This window comes from Pseudophryne corroboree, chromosome 5 (assembly GCF_028390025.1).
Source record: "Pseudophryne corroboree isolate aPseCor3 chromosome 5, aPseCor3.hap2, whole genome shotgun sequence".
Taxonomy (NCBI): domain Eukaryota; kingdom Metazoa; phylum Chordata; class Amphibia; order Anura; family Myobatrachidae; genus Pseudophryne; species Pseudophryne corroboree.
Window position 1 is genome coordinate 122,476,072 of NC_086448.1, and position 19,952 is coordinate 122,496,023.

The following is a 19,952-nucleotide window of genomic DNA, read 5'->3' on the forward strand; positions in this document are numbered from 1 at the left end:
GGCCTGCCCCGGACATCTTGGTTTTTGTAAGGGTTCGCTGAAGAAAAGCAACACCTGCAAGTTATGGGGGCCAGTTGTTCAGGTAGGGGGCGATCAACCTCGGTTCGGGTTAATTTAGTAAACCGACCAATCGAGTCGGCAAGGTATGTAATGTGTGAAAAATACGGTTCACACACAGAGGTTTTATGTGATGAATGGGAGAGAATGACGGTACATGACGGGGAGAAGTTCCCAAGAGTAGGCAGCTTTAGCCCAGAAGTGTTACAAAATCTAAGGAGAAGGATAGGTCTTATTAAACCAGCAAAGAGACGGATCAAACATTATGATTGTTTAAAATTATGGCAACAGGAAAGTGAAATGCAAAGAGAGTTAACTGACATATCTGACTCTCATCTTGGGAGGAGAGATATGGCAATGGAGAGGATTATGGTTGCGGAGAAAGGCACAATGTTGAACAATAAAAACGCACTTAGCAACTGTATTATAGATGATAAGAATAAGTGTAATAAACATAACAATGATAATTGTAATACTGTTAAATGTACAACTATTAACCCGTGCAAGTCGCACCCCATGTCAAACTTCCCTCAGGAATACAAACAAGAAAGTGAGCGCAGCACGATGTCGGCACCTCTTCCAGCAGCCATCACACAAGACATCCAGGTGGACGCGACCAAATCGGTAAAGGCAATAATCAAACCCCCTAACAGAGGGTCAGGTGAGGTCGTGTCCACAGGTACGTACAATGTTTTATATCACGCACAAACAAATGTACCCCATACTGAAAGACCAAAACAAGGTGATGTAATTGAGTTTAGTCCTGTCAGGGTGATCACAGTCCCCAATGGGAAGACTGACGATCAGGGAACCATTCCCGTCCAGGACAGTGCAATGCGCTCTCCCTGGTCCCGGACCGAATTGAGATCAATTATGTCTGAATTTCCTGATCCTAGAAAAAATCTAGTCGCATGTCAAAGGTTCATTAAAGAACTAGGAAACTCAACAGAACCCACCAACAAAGATTGGCGGACAGTGCTGAGGGCATGTTTGCCCTCCAGTGTTGACCCTGCGAAATTTATTGCTGATTGTAAATTAGACACGGAGGTACCTCAAACGGAGGAACACAATCAGGAATGTATTAATCAGATTAACCGACAGTTGGAAGTATATTTCCCTGCCGTTGTCAAGTGGAATGAAATTTTCTCCATAAGACAAAACGAAAGGGAAAGTATTTCCAATTATTTCAATCGAGCACTGCAAGTAATGGCTGGGAACACTGGGATCACAGACATCAAAACATGCGCACAGCATAGAGAAATAGCGGTTAAGGTATTAATGAATGGTTTAAAGGAGGTATTGAGAACAAGGGTACAGACCACCAACCCAAACTGGAGAAATATCTCGGTGGCCGCATTAAGAGAGGCCGCTATTGATCATGATCGAAATATCACCAGACACAGGGAGTCACAAAGAGATAAGTTAATGGCCGCAAGTATACAGGCCCTAACCACAAGACCACTCCAGCATAAGCCCCAAACCCCTGCGAGAAATTCAAATGTGGAAGTCTGTTACAATTGCCAGAAGGAAGGTCATTTTGCAAGAGATTGTAGATCAGGAAGTAGACAGAAGTCACATCAGCCCCCTAGACAACGACATAATCATGGTATCCAAGGAATCAGGGAAGTACAGGGAAAACGGTTGATGGTGATGAGCATCCGAGCGTTTGAGGAGGCATCAAATCGACCAAGACCTCAGGTCATTGACACTCGGAGGAAACCCAGGGTTTGTTATCTTTGTAAAAGAGAAGGGCATTATGCCAGCAACTGCAACAGCCCACATAAAGTCAGACCCCCTAGACATGAAAATGAGCAAAAGTTATGACACACCAAAATATAATCAGGGATCATATAGGAAGAATTTTGGCCCATACTCATGATATGTAGTCAGGAAAGGTGATCATTAGGACTGATGGTAAGCCTGAGGCTATTGTTAACAAATTGGGAGGTCATTCCCTGAAGACACAGGAATGACCGGGTGAAACGTTGTAAATGTATCTGTGGAATGTTTCTTTTTCTCTCCCCATCTCTGACGATTATTGGTAGGACTCAAACATTGCATGTCTGCTTGGTCTTTGCAGAAGTCTACCAAACCCCAGCATGACCTATCCGCATCAATGTATCCTGGCCAGATACAGAGGGTGGAGTATGGAGGTGCTGGGGGGAGGGACTGCGCAAGGAAACCATTGGACATGTAGATATGACAGCCTGATGATCTGATAATGTTTTAAAATGTTTGAAAAATGTTTTTTTTTCCCCTGTTGTTGTTTATTGATGTGTTATGTTATATATATATATATATATATGAATTGTTCTCTCTCTTTTGTTTTTTTTTGTTTTCTCTCTTCTCACTCATGTTTTCATGTTTTAAAGATGGTATGTCACACATCAGTTAGACAAAGGGTAATGCAAGATTTTTGCCCCTTACAGAAAGATCGCTGATTTGGAAGGAATATTGCATCACCGGAATGTTCGTTTGGAAGACTGAGAGACAGCACCTTTGAGATGACAGCAGAACAAGAAGAACAACAAGACTAGAGAACTAATTATCGAAACAAGCTTCTCTCCCCCTCAAACTGTTTTTCTGTACCCCCATTACAAATTTCTCCTTTTCTCCTCCTGTAAGATGGACTTGCCCCAAGAGACTGTGATACGGATTTTCCTGTTGACCATGATGTTGACCCGAGCAGTCTGTTCCGGCGAGAGTACCATGGAGGTCGAGAAAGGATCCAGAAAGGTTCTGATGACTGAGACGAAGGTGTAAATTTCCAATAGCAACACAACCACCAAGCAAAGGCGAGTACCGGAAACGATCTAGCAGCCATGTTATTTGTAAACATTGTGAAGGATTGTTAGCTGAAGAAAACTGTATCTGTAGGCTCTGTGACAATGTAGTTGAGGATGGGTGCATCAAGAAATGCCAATCCAGTTTTAATATCCAAATGGACCGGCACCCCTTGAGTGACTATCACTCCTTAGTGGGTAGTGTGTTAAATCAAACAGATTGTTGGGTATGCTCTCAAGTACCTCAAGGTCATAGCAAATCAGGACTAGTACCATTTCCTTTAACGGTAGGGGAGGTACTTGAGCTAAAGGGTGGGAGACCGGTGGACAGGAGGTTTAATATCTCCAGTCCTCCTAGTTTGAAGCTCCACCAATATCATGTGGATAGATCCCTAATATGTTTTAACATTTCCAATCCCCGAAAGCCGGGAAATTGGGAAGTGTCATGGAGTAACCAAACCATGACCTTTTCATATAGAGCAGATAGAATGCCGACAGATACAGAGCTTATACACCACATAGCCAGTAGAGAAAAATCTTTCCGATATAGGTATACCCTAGGAAGTAGGATTACGAGAGTTGGAGAGGTATCACCAGGATACTGTGCACATATCGTACAAACTGATACGTGTACCAGACAGATGGGAGAATTAGGGTTAGGAGATTTCACATGGAAGATGTGTAATATGGTTATGTCCTACTCCGTCCCATATGTTCTCCCCGATGATGCCTATTTCATATGCGGGAGGAAGGCGTATAAGTGGCTTGCCCCAAACTCTGAAGGATTGTGTTATATTGGAAAAGTACTGCCTGAAGTAATGACTGTATCACATGCCAAAATAAAAGATATACACCGTGGTGCCCAAGCTCCTTATACTCATACTCATTACGAGCACGTAGTTAAACGGCACCTGATAGAAAGAACAGAGCATCCGGCCTCTGACATGATCCATGAATCCACCGGGATTCAGGTTCTACTCGCGTTAGACATCACTCGCACCGCCAGAGGAGTGTTGAATTATAAATACATATCTGCGCTTGCAAATTTGTTAGACAATATCACAGAAATGTATGATGACACTTTTAGGTATACTGGAAGAGAGCTTCAAGCTTATAAAACAGAACTGGTTCAGCATAGAATGGTTCTTAATTATCTCACAGCAGTAACAGGTGGATATTGTGTCACACTGGCAACGCAGTACGGCGTGAAATGCTGCACATATATAACGAATAGTACCGAGGATCCGGTCGAGGTCATAGACCAAAAGATGGATGACATTCTCCAATTAAAGTGGGAATTTCGCAGGAGACACAATCTCACCCTTGCTGCTGTGGGTAATGAGCTGACTGGTTGGGTGTCATGGTTGAACCCGCGAAATTGGTTCTCTGGTTTAAGAGAATGGGCTCAAGGAGTCATAATGGATGTAGGGAAGTTTCTCCTATGTATCTTAGGTGTTGTCATAACGATTGGCTTGATATTTAGATGCGGTCAGGCTTTAATGAAGTGCAAACGTAGTACCAGGGTAATGAGTCTAAGGAGTGAGGAAATTGTAATTCCAATGGATTTGATTTATGACCCAACTGTAGAAACAATGATGTGATGAAAATGCGATTATACGGTCCGTTTCTTTCACCTGTTTTTCCGGTTTTTCCAAGGTAAAAAGACCCACTTTTTGACGAGGAATTTGATGACCCTGTATACAGACAACTGATGGATTAAAGAAGAAGTTTTGACAACCTTATACACAGATATTTGATGAACTATGCCATAGACCCCCAGTTTCCCTAGAAATTTTAAATTTACGCTAGCCCAACACTTTTGTAAGTCTATGGACATTGACAAAGCTTTTTGCCCACACCTTTTGGCAAAAGCCCAAAGAAGACTGCATTCAACAGACACCGAACAAGACTTCAACCGACAAATGTTCATTAACCTGACATAGAATACCACTGCATTTACCATAATTGTGTCTTATCTTCATCTCTACAACCTTCAGGTAATTACACACATAGTCGATAGGGAATACCCGCACAAATATCAGCAATCACATTTTCCCCCATTCATGTATCATCAACTAAAATGTGCTCCCCCATTTTGTTACAACCACAGCCGAAAAGAGCTCGGTAAAGTTTGACAGCCCATCCACAGACCCGTATCACGGGATAAGAAGGAATTCAAATGTATACTTCGCAATACCTCGAAGCTTGATTTAAAACACGTACGGCACGATGATACATGACCCCCCCAAACATGGATTCATACACACATGCTTCTGCTATCTCAATAGGTCATACCCTTTTCCTACCTTCTCCTCTCCTCCCTTACCCAATCATAGAAATGTATTTACATTTGACATATATTTTTCTCGTTTTGAAATGTTTTAGGAAGTGGCAGTTATTGTTGACTGCCAAAGGGTGGACTGTCAAAGTCAGAAAAATATCACTATACACACTGCCATATTTGCACCTCATGCGAGTGCCTGTTGCACGTTCATGAGCCCTGCCGTGCGTGCGCATACTCGCTGTTGCGTGCACCCGCGGGCGCACAGTGTGCGCATTTACGGTAAAGTTTATGTGCGTCTGGCGGGCGACTCGTTCATAACATATTTTAACCATATAATGTATTTTGTAGATTATGGTCCCTTTGATAGAATCTGAAAGTTTAGTTAATATAGCATGTTCATGGACAAAAAGATCCCTCTTTGTTTGATACGAAGGGTCAGACATGGGTCATACAGTGGTGTTTAGTATCCATCGGAAGAGTATTTAATTAGCAATATTCCGGTGTTGGTTTGAAGCAGATTAATCGCTCGTGCGAATAGTTATGGACATAAGAAGTTTATGTACTTTTACTATTATTTGCACTTACTTATCCATGCGGCGGGAAACCTAGTTTCCCACCCACCTGGGCAGTTGGAAATAGTCACAGCCCACCTGTATGAATCAACCTATAACCTTTTGTTATAATGCGAAGACGAATTCCTGTGTCCAATGAACAATGAGATTGTAGGGACCATTGAATTGCATTGTGTGTGGGGCATAAATAGACAAGCCGATCATATCCAGCTCTCACTCTTCAACGGTTCTCATTGCTGATAATCGGGAGCTGGATATCCAGAGGCGCATGCGATCGTTCCCCTTGTGCGTAAGTTTTCTCCGCAATCATATTGTCTTTATTGGTATTGTGGGCCATATCTCTCTCTCTCTCTCTCTCTCTCTCTTCTCCTCTTTCTCTCATTTTCCCTTAAAACATACTTGTATTGTATTGTATTTCCTGTGTAGTTATCTGGTTAGTTAGTCTATGTTATATTGGTAGTGTATGACTTGTATTGTATTATTCTTTTGCAAGTATAACATTCATATAAGGCGTTAGACCCTAAGCCCGGCATTTGTGTATTTCTTATAGTGTTAAGTATTCTCAGAGTGTCGGAGACGCTCGAACAGCTTTAAGTTAATAAGGTTACATTGTGTTGCATCTACACCCCACCATTACACTAAGGTTTTTCTGTATAATACATTGTTCATGGTTTACATGTAAAGGTTTAACATTGTGAGCGTCTGCGCCGCTGGTGATCTCCTCGTGGTCCCAAGCGTCCGCTACGCTATAGCGAACCATAGCGTTAGTCGGCAGCCTATAGCGGGCCTGCCTGTGATCTCTTGGCCGTGAGCGAACGTAACGCTTGAGCGTCTCGACTACGGCTAAGCGATTGTTACGCAACGTGCGTACCCTTACGGTACTCCAGACGTCAATAGCGTACAGTGTTCTTAGGCCTCTTAAAGGGTTTTAAGTAAGATAAATATTTAGCTTTATCAATGGACACGGCCCTTTTCCTACTTTTTACCAATTTTTATGTGTAAAATGTTGGAGGGTATGTACTAGATCTCTAATCAACATAAATTAACAAACTATCATTCTAATTTACCATCCTCATCCCGTACCAAAGCACAGGTATTCAGCTATCTACAATGTTATTTATACTGTGTGTTTAATATTTCAATTTTTTTTTGTAAACAGACATTCTTAAAATCCGGGGCAACGCCGGGTACTCCAGCTAGTATATACTAAATCATCTGTCACAGTAGCAATATTCTGAGCATATTGGAAGTCTCGCAACAGAACATTTATAGATGGAGTTTAAGATCATACATGTTAACATTTGTCAAAGTCAGAAAAATGTCTCAATGCACGTTGCCATATTTGCACCGCACACTGGTCCGCGCTGCGCGTGCGTACGCTCTCCCGTGGAAGCGCATACCCGCAATAGCGTGCACTCGCAGGCGCGGTATGTGTATTTACGGTAGAGTTTATGTGGTCGTAGCGTGCGACTCATTCGTTACATATTTTCACAATTAATGTAGTTTATAGATCATGGTCCCTTTGATAGATTCTGAAAGTTTGGTTAAAATACAATGTCCCAGAGCTGAGGAATCCCTCTTTATATCGTACGAAGGGTCTAACAGGAATCATACAGCAGTGTTTGGTACCCATCGGAAGAGTATTTAATTAGCAATATTCCGGTGTTGGTTTGGAGCGTATTAATCGCTCGTGCGAATAGTTATGGACATAAGAAGTTTATGTCCATTTCTATTATTTACCCATACTCAGGTATGCGGCGGGAAACCCAGTTTCCCACCCACCTGAGCTGTTGGAAATCGTCGCAGCCCACCAGTATGAATCACCCTATGACCTTTTGTTATGATGCAGGGCCGAATTCCTTCGGCCAATGGACAATGGGATTGTAGGACCATGAGATTGCATTGTGTGTGGGGTATAAATAGGCAGGCCGACCACATCCAGCTCTCACTCTCTCATCAACGGTTATCTGCTGATAGCCGGGAGCTGGATATCGAGGCGCAGGCGATCATACCCTTTGTGCGTAAGTTTCTCTCCGTAATCATTGTCTTTCTGTGAGCCAATTTCTCTCTCTCTCTCTCTGTTCTGTTCTGTTCTCTCATATCTCCCCTAGACTAGGCTAGTATTGTATTGTATTAGATAGTATTGTATTGTATTGCATTTAGGTCAGTGTAGTATCGTCTTTTTGTATTTATTGTTTAGATCTGTGGTTAGGAAGTCTCTGTTATATTGTAGTGTATCATTTGTACTGTTATCCCCTTTTACAAGTATATTAGATATAATACAGTTAATAGGCCTTGGAACCTAAACCAGTATCTGTGCATTTTCTATAGTGTTAAGTGTTCACTTGAGCGTCGGTGACGCTCAAGCAGCTTTGTAGTTAGTCAGGTTACACAAGGTTGCACTTACACCCTGTACTCACATTAAGGTATTCAGTGTATTTCATTGGTATAAGGTTTTAACATAAAGGTATAGTGTTGTGAGCGTCTGCATCGCTGGTGACCTCCTCGTGGTCTCGAGCGTATGCTACGCCATAGCGAATCATTCCCCTAGACATAGCCAATAACGTGTCCTGTGATCACTGGGCCGTGAGCGAACGTGACGCTTGAGCGTCTCGCCTACGGCTGAGCGATCGCTACGCCAATAGCGTACCATTACGGTACTTCTTAAGTAAACAGCGTACAGTGTTCTTAGCTTCATAAAGGGTTGTTTATACGACAAGGAATTTAACATTGTCAATTGGGGACTCGTCCTATACTTCTCACATCTGCACTAGGTAGATCAGCAGACATTATCCCCCAGCAAAGGGTGGGAGATTGTCTCATAGTGCTGGCGGGATAAGCGTCTGCTTCGCTTAGATAAAGAGTGCTGAAGGAATCCGGGAACCGGAAGTAAGAACAAAACGCTTGTGTCTTTTAAAACTGTTTTATTTCTCTTCTGTCTTGCGTATACACGCACGCATACATATATCTGCATTTTCTGTTTCATTTTCGTATATCACTATTCCTGTTTGCCAAATTTTATAGTTGATAGAAAGTGCTAAAAAGAGATTTGCTGTTATTTCATAGTAAAGGTAATAGTTAAAGTATAGAACAACACACGATTTGTCTAGGAGATAAGGCAGTCAGTGTGGATTGCGGTAGATGATCAGGGATCATTTACATTGATAAAAGTATATATATTGTGTTACGGTGGATCTTTGCATTGCGTACACGTGTCGCTAACAAAGACTAGCGTACGCAATCCAAAAGGCAGACGCACGCAGCGTTCATTACGCAACGTAGCGTCCGGTTACGCCCACGTAGCTCAAGCTGTGATAAAGTGAAGTAACGCAAAGGCGATAATTAACGCACAGCGGTAGATAACGCGACGCGGTAAATAACGCAAATCTATTTTTGGAAAAATCTGAAATTTAGTTTAACAGATCCTGCTCCTAATTGGTAACACTTTTGGCCTAAAGACAATTTCTGCGCAGAAATAGATATAGAAACAAAGTGTACATGTGTTGAGTGAGTGTGTTTTGTATACAAAAGTTTATATAACTTTAAGGTGGAACCAAAAGGAAAGCCGGGTACTCGTCAAGGGACATACGTGTAAGTGACATATACGGTGGCTAGGGAGGCATCCCTGGTTAAATAATATTTGAGCATTAGAGTATAGCGGACCATAAGGTAACAAGACCAGGAGGTCATAAGGTAACAAGACCAGGAGGTCATAAGGTAACAAGACCAGGAGGTCATAAGGAACAAGACCAGGAGGTCGTAAGGTAAAAGGTCCGCTATAAAAGTCCAGTGGCACAACGCCTGGGGTGTTGGTGCAGAACCCATATAGGCCATAAGCTCTTGCTGAAGGAATCGCGGCCGGAAACATCGATTCCATTGATCTTTCAGTACATGACAAGTAGTGCTCGTGTACTGAACGATTGGACCGCACGTAATTGTGTGCAGTAGTTAGTAATCTGACCTAATACCATTAGAGTAAAGTGGTCACAAACGCTATTTGTACATTCTGACGTGATTTGTGTAATTTTTTATTTTTGGAAGGGAAGTTCGCTGGTCACTCAGGAACTATCCAACAACCGATACTTGCTGGGGAACGCGCCCCAGTAAATAAAGGTTCACAGGGGCCCTGGGTTGGGTACAGCAGCTCTGGGTACAGTGATTGCAGCACAGGCCAACGTGGGCGAGAAGTAAGTGGGGTACTTGATAAACCACCACCGCCGGCCTGCCCAAGGACATCTTGGTTTGTTTGCAAGGGTTCGCTGAAAACCTTGAGATAAAGATCCAAGGAGGAATAAGCAACGCCTGCAGATTATGGGGGCCATTTGTTCCGGTAGGGGGCGATCAACCTCGGTTCGGGTTGATTCAGAGAACCGACCAGTTGGGTCGGCACGATATGTAATGTGTGAAAAATACGGTAGTCACACAGAGGTTTTATGTGATGAATGGGAGAGAATGACTGTACAAGACAGGGACAAATTCCCAAGAATAGGTAGCTTCAGTCCAGAAGTGTTACAAAATTTAAGGAGGAGGATATGTCTCGTAAAATCAACAAAGAGACGAATTCAGCATCATGATTGTTTACAGTTATGGCACCAGGAAGGTGAGATACAGAGAGGTTTGGCTCTGGCGGCAGGATCTGGGGCAGTCAGGAAGTTGATTGCCACAGCTCCTCCTCCACCATACATTGCAGGAGAGAAGTTGATTGCGGAGAGAAACGCACTGGGTTGTAAAACACAAACTCTTAGTAACACTGTAAATGTTAATGATGTTAACCAAATAACTCATGCAAGTATTAACCCGTGCAAGTTGTACCCTGTTTTGAACCTTCCTCAGGAGTGTGATCAAGAAGACGATTCAGCAACAATTTCAGCTCTCTCTCTTGCAGCCACCATAGCAGGGTCCACAGTAAAGCACATACATATAGTCAAGACCCAGTGTCACTTGGTAACAGCCGAGCAGACGAAGCCGCAAAGCTTGCAGCTGCTACCCCCACACGGACAGACACCACACAGTTGATGGTATTTAATACCATCAACACACAGAAGTTGTGTGAGATGCAGAATTTGTGTTCCACACAGGAAAGAGCAGTCTGGAAGGCAAAGGGATATGGCCAGGAGTCCTCAGGGCTCTGGACGGATGGACATGGTAAACCAGTGGCCCCCAGGGCATACCTTCCATGTCTGGCTGAAGCAGCTCACGGGCTGACTCATCTAGGCAAGGAGGGGATGTGCAAATTGGTAAGAGCATACTGGTGCGCCCCAGGATTCTCCTCTCATGCGAGTAAAAGAGCAATGTCATGCCTTACCTGTCTGAGAAAGAATATTGGAAAAGCAATACCTACAGAACCATCCCATATCCCACCTGCCGGCGGCCCTTTCCAAGTAATACAAATTGACTTCATTCAATTACCCCCATGTAGAAATTTGAAATATGTACTTGTTTGTATAGATGTTTTCTCGAATTGGGTCGAAGCTTTTCCAGCAGCTACAAATACCGCTATGTTTACAGCTAAGAAAATTGTGCAGGAATTTGTATGTAGATATGGTATCCCTAGAATCATTGAAAGTGATAGGGGTACCCATTTTACAGGTGATGTCTTTCAAGGAATGTGTAAGTTGATGGGAATTGATAGCAAGCTGCACACTCCGTACCGTCCACAGGCGAGTGCGAAGGTCGAAAGAGTGAACAGCACTATTAAAAATAAATTGAGTAAAGTAATGGCAGAGACAGGATTGACATGGCCAGAAGCTTTACCCATTGTTTTGTATAGCATCAGAACCACTCCCAGGTCCCCTCTTAATCTGTCTCCTTTTGAAATTCTGTTTGGTCGACAACCGCATGTCATGATTAACCCTCAGGATGATTTGAAATGTAACAATGAAGTAACTGTAAAATACTTGATTAACATGAGTAAGCAGTTGAGGAATCAAAATGATAATCTGAAGTTGGTGATTCCTGATTTACCAGATAGTAATTGTCATGACATTGAACCTGGGGATTATGTAATGATACGAAATTTTCTACGCTCAGGTTGTCTTATTGATAGATGGGAAGGACCATACCAGGTCTTATTGACTAGCACCACAGCATTGAAGGTTGCTGAGAGAGAGACTTGGGTCCATTCATCCCACTGCAAGAAGGTTGCTGATCCCGAGAAGTCCCGTGATAAGGAACAGACGGTAGAGGTTGTATCACTGGAGTGTCTGTTCCAGGAGGACTGAGGCGGCTCCTGAGCCTTGAAGATCGAAAGCAGCTGTCGACTCCCCTCTCCCTTTTATTGTTTTCTCCACTTCCCATCCCCTCTCCCTTAAAATTTCTTTTTCCCCCTTCTCATTCTTCTCTATTTCCTCCTCAAAGATGGACTTGCCCCAAGAGACTGTGATCCGGATTTTGATGTTAACCATGATGTTGACCAGAGCAGTCTGTTCCGGCGAGAGTACCATAGAGGTCGAGAGAGGTTCTGGAATGGGTTCCGATTATGATGATGGAGGCGTAGTTTTCCAAGATCAACCAAACCAACAAGCAAAGGCGAGTATCAGAAAACGATCCGATGGAAGAAATTGTGATGGATTGTTAGCTGAAGAAAATTGTATCTGTAGGCTCTGTGATAATCTGGTTGAAGATGGATGCATAAAGAAATGCCAATCTAGTTTTAATATCCATATGGACCGGCATCCATTGAGTGACTATCACTCTCTAGTGGGTAATGTGTTAAACAAGACCGATTGTTGGGTATGCTCTCAAGTACCTCAGGGTCACAGTAAATCAGGGCTAGTACCATTTCCTTTAACGTTAGGGGAGGTACTTGAGCTAAGTGGTGGGAGACCGGTGGACCGGAGGTTTAACATCTCCAGCCCTCCTAGTTTGAAGCTCCACCAATACCATGTGGATAGGTCCCTCTTATGTTTTAACATCTCCAATCCCAGAAAACCGGGAAATTGGGAAGTGTCATGGAGCAACCTTACCATGACCTTTTCACACAGAGCAGATAGAATGCCTACAGATACAGAGCTCGTACGCCACATAGCCAGTAGAGGAAAATCTTTCCGGTATCGATATACCTTAGGAAATAGGATTACTAGAGTTGGAGAGGTATCACCAGGATACTGTGCACATATCGTACAAACCGATACGTGCATTAGGCAGATGGAAGAATTAGGGTCAGGAGATTTCACCTGGAAGGTTTGTAACATGGTCATGTCCTTCTCCGTCCCATATGTTCTCCCCGATGATGCATATTTCATATGCGGGAGAAAGGCGTACAAGTGGCTTGCCCCAAACTCTGAAGGATTGTGTTATATTGGAAAAGTATTGCCTGAAGTGATGACTGTTACACATGACAAAATGAAGGACATACACCGTGGTGCCCAAGCTCCTTATACTCACACTCATTACGAGCACCGAGTTAAAAGACAACTGTCAGAAAGGTTAGAGCATCCGGCCTCTGATCTTATCCATGAATCCACCGGGATTCAGGTTCTGGTAGCGTTAGATTTCACTCGTACCGCTCGGGGAGTGATGAATTATAGATACATTTCCGCACTCGCCAATTTGTTAGATAATATCACTGAAATGTATGATGACACGTTTAGATACACTGGAAGAGAACTTCAAGCTTACAAAACAGAACTAGTTCAGCATAGGATGGTTCTTAATTATCTTACAGCAGTAACAGGCGGATATTGTGTTACATTGGCAACACAGTACGGCATAAAGTGTTGCACGTATATCACAAATAGCACCGAGGATCCGGTAGAGGTCATAGACCAAAAGATGGACGATATTCTGCAATTAAAGTGGGAATTTCGTCGAAAACACAATCTCACCCTTGCTGCTGTAGGTAATGAGCTGACTAGTTGGGTGTCATGGTTGAACCCGCGAAATTGGTTCTCCGGTTTAGGAGACTGGGCTCAAGGAGTCATAATGGATGTTGGAAAGTTCCTACTATGTATCTTGGGTGTCGTTATATCGATTGGATTGATATTTAGATGCGGGCAGGCTTTAATGAGGTGCAAACAAAGTACAAAAGTGATGAGCTTGAGGAGTGAGGAAACTGTAATTAACCTGGATTTGATTTATGACCCAATGATAGAAACCAGAATGTGATGAAAATGCGATTATACGGTCCGTTTCTTTCACCTGTTTTTCTGCTTTTCTCCAAGATACAAAGACCCCCTTGGACGAGGAAGCTGACGAGACGAGATGTATACAGACAACGGATTGACCAAAGAAGAAGATTTGACAACTTTAAATATGGACACTTGATGAACTTTGCCATGGATCCCCAGTTTCCCTAGTATTTTTAAACTCACGCTAGCCCAACATTTTTTGTAAATCTGATGGCTCAGACAAAGCTATTTGCTCATGCCCAAGGAGCAATACAGCGCAAAGAAGACGACTCTCAACAGATACCGAACACAACTTCAACAACAGATGTACATTTCCCTGACATAGAATATCATTGCATTTTTCGTAAGTGTTCTTTATCTTCATCTCTACAACCCCCAGGTAACGACACACATAGACGATAGGGAATACAGGCACAGATATCAGCAACCACATACCCCCCCATTCATGTATCATCAACTAAAATGTGCATCCCCATTTTGTTACAACCACAGCCGAAATGAGCTCGGTAGAGTTTGACAGCCCATCCACAGACCTGTACCACAGGATAAGAAGGAATTCAAATGTATACTTCGCAATACCTCGAAGCTTGATTTACCACACGTACGGCACGATGATACATGACCCTCCAAACATGGACTCATACACACATGCTTCTACTTTCTCACTAGGTCATACCCTTTTCACACCTACTCCTCTCTTCTTCCTTACCCAACCATGGAAATCAATTAACCCCTGACTTACATTTTTCTCCTTAAATGTTTTGTGGCAGTTATTATTGACTGCCAAAGGGTGGACTGTCAAAGTCAGAAAAATGTCTCAATGCACGTTGCCATATTTGCACCGCACACTGGTCCGCGCTGCGCGTGCGTACGCTCTCCCGTGGAAGCGCATACCCGCAATAGCGTGCACTCGCAGGCGCGGTATGTGTATTTACGGTAGAGTTTATGTGGTCGTAGCGTGCGACTCATTCGTTACATATTTTCACAATTAATGTAGTTTATAGATCATGGTCCCTTTGATAGATTCTGAAAGTTTGGTTAAAATACAATGTCCCAGAGCTGAGGAATCCCTCTTTATATCGTACGAAGGGTCTAACAGGAATCATACAGCAGTGTTTGGTACCCATCGGAAGAGTATTTAATTAGCAATATTCCGGTGTTGGTTTGGAGCGTATTAATCGCTCGTGCGAATAGTTATGGACATAAGAAGTTTATGTCCATTTCTATTATTTACCCATACTCAGGTATGCGGCGGGAAACCCAGTTTCCCACCCACCTGAGCTGTTGGAAATCGTCGCAGCCCACCAGTATGAATCACCCTATGACCTTTTGTTATGATGCAGGGCCGAATTCCTTCGGCCAATGGACAATGGGATTGTAGGACCATGAGATTGCATTGTGTGTGGGGTATAAATAGGCAGGCCGACCACATCCAGCTCTCACTCTCTCATCAACGGTTATCTGCTGATAGCCGGGAGCTGGATATCGAGGCGCAGGCGATCATACCCTTTGTGCGTAAGTTTCTCTCCGTAATCATTGTCTTTCTGTGAGCCAATTTCTCTCTCTCTCTGTTCTGTTCTGTTCTCTCATATCTCCCCTAGACTAGGCTAGTATTGTATTGTATTAGATAGTATTGTATTGTATTGCATTTAGGTCAGTGTAGTATCGTCTTTTTGTATTTATTGTTTAGATCTGTGGTTAGGAAGTCTCTGTTATATTGTAGTGTATCATTTGTACTGTTATCCCCTTTTACAAGTATATTAGATATAATACAGTTAATAGGCCTTGGAACCTAAACCAGTATCTGTGCATTTTCTATAGTGTTGTGTTCACTTGAGCGTCGGTGACGCTCAAGCAGCTTTGTAGTTAGTCAGGTTACACAAGGTTGCACTTACACCCTGTACTCACATTAAGGTATTCAGTGTATTTCATTGGTATAAGGTTTTAACATAAAGGTATAGTGTTGTGAGCGTCTGCATCGCTGGTGACCTCCTCGTGGTCTCGAGCGTATGCTACGCCATAGCGAATCATTCCCCTAGACATAGCCAATAACGTGTCCTGTGATCACTGGGCCGTGAGCGAACGTGACGCTTGAGCGTCTCGCCTACGGCTGAGCGATCGCTACGCCAATAGCGTACCATTACGGTACTTCTTAAGTAAACAGCGTACAGTGTTCTTAGCTTCATAAAGGGTTGTTTATACGACAAGGAATTTAACATTGTCACATTCAACAATATGCTATGTCGGCATGCCCTCTTATGGAGTCTATGTTAGTCATTAGCAAAACCAAATGCTCCGTCTACATACAGTACAGCGCAGGCACAAGGTCGTCATGCAATCAGTGATATGCCGGCCAGACTCTTATATCTAAGTTTCCTTTTGATGCTTGATCCAAATAATGTATCACTAACAATGACATTACTGTGAAGTGAAGGAGAGATGATTAGGATGGTCACCTGTAACGCACATGCAATGTTTCTGTGACATGGAAAAACAATGGAAGAAATGTTATGGAGTCACCTTCATTGATGTCCTAGTTGATAGGATAACCAGAAGAGTAGCTTTGGGTGGAGTGTCATGAGATGAAATGAAAACCAAACAGTTATATACCCTCCAGGTTCCATTCTCAGCAGTCCGGCTGTCGGTACAATGGTGCCACGGTGGTGCCACAGGGCACAGCCACGCTCACTGTCCACTCAACCTCTTTCCAACAAGTCCAGCGGGTGTGAACAAGTCGAGTGGATGTCATTACCTATTCCCTGTGAATGTCACCTTGCGGGCCTGCCTTATAGGTTTATATACGCTGGTATTGAATAATACATTTCCAGTGCGCCACAAAAACGACAACTCTTATTTCTTCTCCTCTTTATACGCTCATGGGTTACACAGGTTCTGCGGCTGATTAAACCAGGTGAAATGCAGACTTGAGGTCAGCCAGCCACAGAAACTGTATAGTTCGTGAGCTTCCTGGTTTAATGGGATAGTATAGTTAGTATAGCTCTCTCTCTCTCTCAATATATATATATATACACACACACACACACACACACACACACACACACACACACACACACACATAACGGAAAATTATTAATCCAGCCTCTTAGATAAAGAGCTTTATTTCCTTATAAAATATAAGTGGTGATTTAGTCTAGAAATTCCTGTCACTTATGTTTTCCCTTTACCTATATATTGAGGCACTTTGTACAACATTGCCTTATACTTCATTTTCTACTCTAGTCTCAATTTTTTTAAACTAGAAACTCATGTATATCCAGTTGTAATTGAGGTAGAAAATGTATATGTAAGATAGCTGTAACTCTGTAGCTTTGCTGCTGGTTACTGTGACATCACACCTAGCCTGTGACATCACTAGCCCGTGACATCACAATGCTTCTTCCTGTAACATTCCATCTACAGCTGCTGAAGTTTCCAGTTACCATGCAGGAAGACAGGTAGGAGGAGGTGAGTCCTACATAGCAGGGTATGATGGAGAGGGGTAAGGAAGACAGAGCGCAGTATAGTCAGCTGAAAGGCAAGACAAGATAGACAGAACATGGAATATAGGTACAAGGACACATGAATAGGAGAAGCTCAGGAAGGAACAACATATTTAGGAATAAAAATGTAGCGTTACAGGAATAAAGAGGGCAGTATGGAAGATAAGCACACATACAGGGGATGCAGATAACCTGGGTCTCTATGAGGCAGGATCGTGGCTTTGGTATGAAAAAGTTAATAAAATAGATAAATGGGATATTGATAACTTTGAAAGTATCTTGTTTGGTTTAAGGAAAGTTGGGAAACTGGTTGACTCATGGACATTTTATTGTACTTAAACTAGTACTATGCTTAATGATAGTCTTTTGTGTTTTTTAGATCATCTGGCAAAGAGATTTGCAGAGTGTCGGGTGACCGGCAAAGAGATCTGCAAAGTGTCAGTTGAAGACGACGGGAGGGGTCGCAGAGGTAGCAACAACTGGAGTATAACATGCAGAAGGTAAGTTACCATACTCTCTCTGCACATGTTACATTTGCCCCACCTGCAGTGCACATGGTTTTGTCCATTAGAGAACAAATTTGCTGCTGCGATCAGGTCTGAATTAGGCCCAGTGTATGATACTAACATGGTCCTAGCACTAGGGAAGACCTGGAACAGATAACTTGGGTCTCTATGAGAAAGGATCTTGGGTTTTGGGTAAAAGTCAATAAAATAGATACATTGCAAATGAATAAAAATGAAAGTACATAACAAAATGTGGTGGTATAATTATACACATAGTATGTCTGAATAAGAAATTCTGGTTATTTAGATGATCATTTGGCAAAGTTCTGGCAAAGAGATTTGCAGAGTGTCGGGTGACCGGCAGAGAGATCTGCAAAGTGTCAGTTGAAGACGACGGGAGGGGTCACAGAGGAATTAGTAACTGGAGAATAGCATGCAGGAGGTAAGTTACCATACTTGTGTAATTGTGTGTGTGGTGGGGGGTATTGAGAGAACAGTACAAAACATAGGGTCTATGGTGGGTGAGAGCGGCCAATACAAAACATACAGAAGGAGGCAACTTGGTATAGCACATACAGATGGTGTGGGGGGCACAATACAAAAACATGGAAATTGTGGTGAACTCTATAGGACATATAGAGGAAGGACATACACTTTTGGGGGTTGCGAGATGTAATCCATACTGTAATACAGAAAAACAGGAAGGGTGGGGAGAGCATGATACAGAACAGAGAGATCGGGGGAAGAATACAGATCTGGAAGAATACAGATCGGGGAGATAGTGAAATGGCTGACATTTACAGTATATCAATGAACTAGGGGCAGGTGTACATAGCCTGGGAGAGAGATAAATTAACAACCAATCAGCTCCTAGTTGTCATTTTTCAAATACAGCCTGTAACATGGCAGTTAGGAGCTGATTGGCTGGTACTTTACCTCTCTCCACTTTATCACTCTGCAGTGCTTAATACATCTCCCCCATAGAATAACCAAATGATTTAATGGTACAGAATGGTATAAATGTGAATTGGAGCTGTAACAAGTAACTGTTTCCTTATCTTTACATATAATAAAGGTGACATAGGCCTTTCCCTAGAGTCCTTCTCCTTACCGCTCAGGGGGCCTGATTCAGATGCGGACGCAGAGCTGCTGTTGCACCAAGTGGCTCAATGCTTTTTCACTGTGCATGCGTGTAAGCTGCACTGCGCATGAAATGAAATCGAGCTCACATAAAGGATCCCATCGCAAAGTTATTGACAGGAAGTCAGCATTTGAGGTGGTAACGGGGGTGGCTAACTGTATACAGGCGTGTCAGGTCCGTTCAAACACCGTTCCATGTGCGTGCATAAATTACCCATTACGACCTGTGTTGCTGCTGGAGAGCCCCCTGTGTCTAGGAGACCTACTCAGCCTACGACTGCTCAGACTCACAATGCAATTGTGAACGGCAAGATTGCAGCAGCGATCACTTCAACAACCACAACTGAATCAGGCCCACAATTACACCATTAATGTTAGCAATTTATAGCTTTTATTATTTACTGGTCAAATTTATTTTCTGAAGGTACCCACTAATTACTATAAGAGAGAACTTATCCCCCCAATGTGTGTATTGTATAAAAACAACGGGCCCTTTGGGATAATTGTCCTTATTTTAGGTATTTTCCATGACCTCAGTAGTTAGAGTAACATATTTACATAGAGAGATTTTTCTCTCTACACAACCACACCACTGTTTGCAGTTTGTCTCTCTGCTTGTTCATCCACTAACAATGATTTTTCATCTCTTCCTCTTCGTCTACACGCAGTGGGTGATCCCTGAATAGCTGGCCTGGGAGGAGAGCTGCGGACACATGCTCCAAATGTTGAGACATATGCATTACCTATTAGGAGATGCGGTAAAGATGCCGGCTGTCGGGTTTACGGCAGTCAGAATACTGACACTGGGATCCCGACACTCTTCAGAATCCCGAAGTTGGAGCTCCGAATGGATAAGGATACAGACGCCCGTATCCCCACGATTATAGGTTTAGGGCTGGGCAAGGGGAAGGGGGGGGTTAAGTTTAGGCATCAGGCACGGGGGAGGGGGGGTGGTTAGGCTGCGGGGGAGGGAGGGTTAGG

The 19,952-nt window shown here is 43.1% G+C and overlaps 1 protein-coding gene and 1 long non-coding RNA gene across 5 annotated transcripts in view; one reads left to right on the plus strand and one right to left on the minus strand.

Annotated features, from left to right (window-relative positions):
* Positions 1 to 19,952, minus strand: part of LOC134927346 (protein adenylyltransferase SelO-like) — a 215,337-nt gene that overhangs the window by 135,549 nt on the left and 59,836 nt on the right. The gene's annotated exons all lie outside the window — the stretch shown is intronic.
* On the plus strand, positions 17,709 to 19,852 carry LOC134928841 (uncharacterized). Its single transcript, XR_010178052.1, has 3 exons — positions 17,709 to 17,825; positions 18,139 to 18,273; positions 19,640 to 19,852. It is a non-coding gene; the product is annotated as an uncharacterized LOC134928841 (long non-coding RNA).